Raw genomic sequence first — 8,012 nt, forward strand, 5'->3', positions numbered from 1 at the left:
TGTGTGTTTCCTGTGGGAAAACCTAATTTGTAGTTCTAGGGCTGAAGGCCAGCTAAGGAAAAGTTGTTAAAAAAAACCAACCAAAACCCAAACAATGAACCCAAATGAAATTCTCGTCAATGTTGTAAGTTGCAAGTCTCTGGAATAAGAATAGCACATTTCATAGATTTATTGCTACCTTACACTGTTATAAATGAGAAAAGGTTTTGAAACATAGAAAGCACTTTGCCATGAAACAGCTACTCTTTCAGTTAAGAACCTATTTTATTTTTGTAAAAAAACCTCCCAGAATAATTCCTCTATCATTAACTTATTTTTCAACATAACACTGATTTTACTGAGGTTGCATGTATATTAACACTGTCAGATAAAGAGAGAATAATGATTCTGTGGTCAGTCTCTGTCCGAATGGAATCATATACATGAAGTTAGTGGGTACTTAACATTTTCCTAACCTGGAAAATAAGCCTTGCAAGTGCCTGGAAGATTAATATTTTCTTAAACTCATGTTGACAAAAAAACCAACCACCCCAAACAAACAAACAAACTTAACATAGCTTATTTTGTGTTAAATAATGTTAATTTACGAGAACAACCATTTTCCTTTTGAATGTATATTAATCTGTAGATTCAAAATGTGCTCCAATATCTTTCCCCATGGTTAAAGTTCAGCTAAAGAAATGCTATGTTAAAGGTGCAGTTTACATCATTTACTCATTAATGGAATGTCTTGCCAAGATTAAAACAGAGGGTGGAATGCTGTTCCACAGGTCTGGTTGACATCTAACCTCTTTAACTTTTATTCTGCTTTTACAAAATGTTTTTTTGTCTCTTCTCACTTAAAATGTTTAGGAACTGCTCAGAGTAAAAGTTCTAAGACCTAAACTTCATCATAGATAAAAGAACAGACATATTAAGCCCCTCCCCATCTTTAAATTCATAACCAAAATAGAATGCTCTTGAGAAAAGGTAATTATTTTTCAAAGAAGGAATTGATATGAAACATGAGCATGTTATTTAACTAAAATTTCTTCAAGCAGGAACTTTTAATGAAATGGCTTTTGTGTATGTAGGAACTTTAGGAAAAAGAATTTAAAGCAGTTTACCTCTGCATTATTTATGTAACCTTATAGTATCTGTTTTCTATGGTATCTTTTCATGTGTGGAATAGTTTTATTTTACACTATTCAAATATCTGGTATTATTTGTGTTTTGTTGATACTGACAAAAATGAAGAAAAAATAATTTGATCTCAGTTCTAAATTAAACTTGATACTCAATTTCTGCTTTTCTTGTGTAACACCTAATGTGCTTGTACAGAAAGTTTTTCCTCCAAGTATGGTTTAAAATGTCATAAGGCATATTTTAATTTTAAGAGTCCTTCATAGGAGTAAGTAACACTTCTTTCAAGACACATGTGAACAGCAAAAAGAATGAAGAAAACTAGATAAGTAAGACAATGTAGGACTTCAGAAAGGAAGTGGCAGAAACTATGCTTCTGAGATTTTAAATGTTAAAACTACCATAATCACTCTGCATCACCACCTTAACAAGCATTATTACTGTGATAAAGTTTGGGCTCTCCAGTACAAGAAAGAAAATGGCATACAGGCGGGCGTTCACTGGAGGCCACCAGCATGGTCGGAGGGTTGCAGCATATAACATCCAAGGAGAAGCTGAGAGAACCTGGAGAAGAGAAGGCTGAGGGGGATCTTCTTGCAGCCTTCATGTTCCTCATGGGAGAATGTAGAGATGACAGAGCCTCACTTTTCTGGGAGGCATGCAGCAACAGGACAAAGGCCAACAATAACAATCTGCACAAACTGTCCAGATATAAGGATTGTTGTTCTTTTTTTTTTTTTTTTTCACCCTGAGGGTACTTAAACACTGAAACAGGGACCCAGAGAGTTCTGGAATCCTCAGCTTTGGAGATATTCAAGCTTAGCAGGACATGACCCTGAACAACCTGTTCTAGCTGTTACTGCTTTAAGTCAGGGGATGGGCTAAATGTCCTCCAGAGATAGAATCACAGGATCAGAGAATGGTTTGGGTTGGAAAGGACATGAAGATCATCTAGTTCCAACCTCTCTTCCACCAGACACCACACCCAGTTGCTGAACGCCCTGTCCAACCTGCTTCTAGACTTCTGTGAATATCTTTTGATAAACCCTAAGCAGCAATCTGAAAGGAATGTTCATTAGGGTGGAACAGCTGGAGAATTACATCCATGTGCTTACCTTATTACAGTTAGGACATTAATGTGGAAACTAAATAAAATTCAGAGAATATTTTAATAGTTGTAATACTGACTGGAGACTACAGAGACTCACAGTATGATTACTGGAAATGTAATGATTTAGCTGGGTTCTTATGAATATAAACCCCACAAATCCTACAGAGAACATTTCAGGCTAGACTAATTGTTTAAAAGGAACCTGCTGTGCCTTAAATACATGCAACATAGAGATACAGGATTTGATACCTGAAAACAAGAATATGGCAGGAATGAAAGAGCTAGCTATTCTTCACTTCTCTCAGATATAACCATTTACCTGTGCATCACAGACTGTACAGCTGCATGATACACTACCTCACATCCTGCCTTTCACTGATGACGTAAAATGTGCTGACGCAAGCTCTTTCAGAAAACCACTTTCTCAATTCCCTATCTTAATAATACCTCATTGATGCAGCCCAAATCTGCAACATGCAAAACCAGCTGGATGAGCTGGTTGTGTGTCAGACTAAATCAACTTCAAATTATACTTGTTGATCTAATGAAACAATTTCTTCTGCCTGGAAACCACATTTTGTTTGTGGTAGACCATCACAACGCTGCCTTGGACGTTCTTACCTACACCTCTCTTGTCAGGGTGTGAGGAAAAAGTGATAGTGCTAGTAAGGTGTAAAAACAAGCATGGAAGGACTGTCCCAGCTCTTCTGCTAGGTTGGGGTGGAGTGGAGACAGAGGTCTTGTCTGCTTGTAAAATGCTATTTTACCCTTAGCCTGGTTTTGGCTTTCTCTTCTCAGTCCTACTCTGTAGCTGGATGGTAGGATTTAAAGGAAAGCCACACAATGCAGTCTGGCATTCACGCATGTACAGGACAGATCAGTCGGGGATTCGGGCCTTCACCACACTGGGTTTAGTGTCTACCATTATGACAGTAACCCTTCGGAGATAAGCAGGTAATCTGAAATGAGTACTACAGAAACAATGCCATCTTAGTTAAGAAAAATATCAGAATGGCAAGTTTTGCAATTAAGTATACACTTATTGTGTTTTTCCTGTAATATCATGGCTGAGTGCAGTGTCACAGGGTATTTTGATAAAAAATAGGATCAATGTAGTAAATGGAATACTTTATTAGTGATTTTCTTTTAAAGACTGTATTTCTTCATCTGGTTATATTAAAATTAGGGTGGGAGCACAGGTAAAATCTACTTCCCCAAGAAGAACCCAATCCTCTCAAATTGGATCTACATCAGAGCTGCTCTTTTCCCCCTAGCCCCTGACCCGTTATGCCTCTGCTGTTGCACTGGAATTGGAAGTCTTCCTTTTGACGGGAATCTCATTCTGAGAGCTAAGTCAATAAAGCACACATCTTATGTAAGAACTCCTCCCAGATCCCAAGATGTTTCCTTGTAGCTGAGCCAGCTTTATGGGCTCCCTCTAGGATTAGATGAGTGGAGGAGAAGGGGCAGGCCCACACAGCCAGAATTAGAAGGCTTAGCACAGTGGCTCACCCCAGAAGAGAAAAGCCAGTCAGTCCCTCGGAGCAGGGCAGAGATTCCATGCTGAAGGCATGAACTGAGTGGTGCAACAACACACACAGGATTACAAGACTCCAGGCGTACAGTGCAGAGCAGAATAACTATCATGTGTGCTTTGCCCAGTCTGACGGAAATGCAGCCAAGGGCACTCCATGATCCACACCAAATTTGTATTTCCAGGAGTTTCTCCTTGGAAAACAAAACACAAAGTCTTCCCAAACTTTGAGACTATTCAGTTGGCTATAATTCCTAAATAATAATGGAAAGCTTTCAGATAGGGTTGTACCCCAGTCTGGATGGAGAAAACTCTAGGCAATTTGCTGGGTCTTTGTAAGTATTATTTTCATAAGTCATCAGAGTGATCAACTGAAAAAAAAAAAAAAAGAAACTATTCTGTTCAGTCCAAAGAACAGAATATGCCTGTTGAAGAGGTTGTGTTTTAGGCTGCAGCTGCACAGTCAGAGATGTTAAGTGTTATTCTATGAAACCCCTGGGAGAATATGATTCTCTTAAGAGAAGGAAATCTGTCACATGGTCGAAGAACAGTTTCCTTCATTTCAGGGACAGAGAGTTTGGGGGAAAAAAAAAAGTCATGCTGTCAGCATGTGTTAAGTGGATTGAAACTTTGATGGTCCTTGGGCTTTACTATGTCTGCCTTTCTGAGGCATAGCTCAAGGTTTGAAGCTGTAATCTCCAGTTTTACCATTAGCTCTATCAGTATCATTTACGTTGGTCTCAGTGCTGGAAGACTAAAGATTTGAGGGAGCTGTGTTTGGGCTGGGTGAGAAGCCAGTGTTGTTTGAGATTTTACAGTTATTACTGAAATCAGCACCCATATCAGTTACTTAGGCCTCAGGGGCACTATGCTTGCAACAAACACACATTTTTTTGGCTGGGTACAGTTCCAGTCAGGGGTTCACATCTCAGTTGAGGGCAGTGTGCAAGACCTGAATTACTGAAGCATAAAGACTTGTGTAACCTCATACTGATTGCCTTCAAAATGTCACCCTTTGTCTTACTGTTTCCGTTGGGTCTAGGGATTTCCAATGACAACTGGGTACCTAAGTTCAATTCTTGATATTTTTTTATAATATTCTCCACATATTGAAATTCAACTTCCTCCTTACTCAGTCGCTTTTGCTTAGTTAATACCTTTTTTGATATTGTGATACAGAAGTGCATCCTGCTTCACATTTCCTTGGCAGAGACAGCAGACCCACCCCTGCACCACAGGAGATGGCAGTGCAGCCATAGGGCATGTTTTTGCACTGAGTAGCTTACCATGATGTTTCTCAGATTCACTTGTTATGGCTCATTTTAGAGAGTGTTAGAATACTTTAATTTTAAAATTGTGATTTCCTTCCTTTCTATACATACAGGACAGGAAAACATCTTTTGGCTATCAGGGTTAATGCCCAACTGCCAGGTAGTTATTTTCTTGTTTCTGCTACTCTTGTGCATTTTTGACAGCAGTAGTGTCCCATCTCAGTGCCCCTTGCTAGACTAACAAACCAAGCTGTTAGGGTGCATATAGACCCTTTTGCATCTTTCTGCACATTTTCCTTGAATAATCAGCACATATACCATATTTCAGAAAAAGTATCCCAGGATTTTGTACAGTCTAACACATCCCTGTCTTGGTTCCAGCTGATGCATCCTAGGGTTACATTTGCCCTTTGTGCAGCTATTAGGCCTTTTCAGCTCATGGCCATTCTGGGAACAGCGAATATTTATTTCACTTAGTTCCTAAACATTTCCAAATTATGAGTTTATGCCACAAATCTCTGTTACTGGTTCCCCCATACATGACGTTGTGTTCTATAGTGATAAATTTAATCTCAGTCCCAAGGCTGCCCAGTTCATCCAAATAGTTTTCAAACACTTTTAATAATGGCTTTTAACTAGGAAAAGTAAAAAGAAACTAATGAAGCAGAGGTGAAAAACTACCTTAATCATTGTTTTATTGTTCCAGTTGTTCATCCTAATTTCACTCATTAGTTTGACCTTTGCTTTCTTCCTTTATTTTTCTGTGAGAAAAGTGGGCATGCTGGAGAGGTGGTATAAGATGATGAAATATCAAAATTGTGCAATTGTGCAATTGCTGAATTAAAAACAAACAAACACACAAAACAAAAACCAAAACTTTATTTCATAATAAACCAGGAGCTTTTATTAAAGAAATTCTATTGGAAAAATCCTTAGACTGGTATTTTCCCAGAAGTTTAATAAAGGAAAAATCACTCTATTATTATATACTCTGTAGTGTATACTCTATATTATCACTCTACAGAATGCATTACAGTAAACAAAACAGATTTATTTAGAGACAGTCATTCTTATATGTAGTATGGATAAAGAAATAGAAACAAAACCTCAACACTGGAGGAAATCACAGTCTGACCATGAAGGACCTCTAGTGGCGTAAGTACTTCCAATTAAAAAAAAAACAAACCTGAAATTATGCTTACTCATAATTTTACAAGGAATTCCTTCTGCAGCTTCAGATTTTAAATTCAATTTGTATGATAGTTTTTGTCTTTTCTTTTGTCAATAAGGTAAATGTAGAAAATACAGTTTTGTTATAGCAATGCACAGTAATGTGTCTAGGCGTAAGTGGCATTGCGCATTCAGTTCCCTGTAACTTAAAGCAGGTACTCTAAACTTAAAAATTATGTTCTGTGCTTTCACTTATCATTATTATTTGCTTTTATCACCTACTCAAACTTACGATTTTCGGGATGAGCAGCCTGATAGGACACACTGAAATAAAACTTTAATAAAATGGGGCTGAAAGCAGCTGAGGATATGAGAGCGGTGTCCCTATCTCACTTGTTATGGCTGTGCTAATTATTCAGCTAATTCTTTTAATTCAGCTCAAAAGTAATCTTTTTTGAAAAGCAGCAAAAAAGCTCTGCCATTACTTTCAGGTTATCCTTCAACCATGCTAGAAGATAAGCAACTATAAGAAATATTTGGATTCTTAGTTCCTTTCAATCACACTTCAAAACAGTTTGATATTTTACATACAAATTTAGAATGGAAATATTTCATTTTTAAATAATTCTACAAAGGTATTGCTAATAGTTCTTCATCAACATTTTTTCTGAGTCAAAGAAGAGGCCTACTAGTCTAGAGGCCCAGCAAGCATCTAAGTACATCCTGTGTGCAGATAAACTGTAGCTGCTCCAAGGGATTATTTCACTCATCCTGGAAAAGACACCATAAACCATGTTGCAGTGCAACCAGTTGCTTTTGTGGAGCACCAGTAACCGAGTTTCTATCTTTGACAGAGAATGCACAGCCTTAGGTGAACATACTGCTGAATTTCCACTGGTGAGCCAGCGAGGCAAAATCCAGAAACACACAGCCATGGGCACACCTGAGGTGAACCACGACTTGCAGTAAAAGCAGGAGCCTGAAAGAGGACTAGCTGAACACAAAGTCATGTTTACATGTCTCAGGTATCTCTGCATTCATGGCCATGTTGTCCACAGCCATAAAAATTTCTTGAGACAGCAAAGTTTATCATCTGAAATGACCTTAGTCCCCAAAGTCTAACAGAGGGCACTGTTAAAAGATGTTGCTGTTTTTTTTTAACCACCTTTTTCCTTTTTTTTTTTTTTTTTAGTTAAATTAAAAGGCCATCCCTGCCTGTTTAACTTTTATTATTTTGTTCCATATTTTTGCAGTAGACAGCTACTGCCCTGGGACTGCAGTCCTGCAGCTGAGCAGCTCCAGTGTAAAGCCCCAGCCTGGCAGTGGCTTTCTGGTGTGAGGCTCCTGCAGTTGATCTGTAGAGAAGAATTCCAAGAGCTGAGCTTAAATGGAGACAAAAAGTACCTTAAACATGATTTTTCATCTTTTAAGAATTGGCAGCCATGATTCCCCCTCCATCTCTGGAGAATCGGCAGCAGATTGCAGATATAGGATGAATAAAATTAAAGGCAAAGATAATAGTATCACAGTTGTGGAGCTCAGATATGACGAAATATGCTGGATCTGATAGTTCTGCTTCTTTTAAACTTATTGTTATTATAGATTATGAAGAATTGTGATCAGCATGACCTGACTCATAAGTATCACAACACTGAAATTAATTTTGACAGACTGATTTCTTGTGGGAAATCAGTCACAACAGGACTTTTATTGGATTAGGAATTCAAACTTTTCAATTCCATAAACTGTTCTGTTATACAAGTGAAGGAAAAATACATAAAATGCCAATGTAATATAGAAATGG

The sequence above is a fragment of the Pezoporus wallicus genome, unplaced genomic scaffold, assembly GCF_028554395.1.
Source record: "Pezoporus wallicus isolate ANWC-B61680 ecotype Strahan unplaced genomic scaffold, APGP_CSIRO_Pwel_v1 scaffold_6446, whole genome shotgun sequence".
Taxonomy (NCBI): Eukaryota; Metazoa; Chordata; class Aves; order Psittaciformes; family Psittacidae; genus Pezoporus; species Pezoporus wallicus.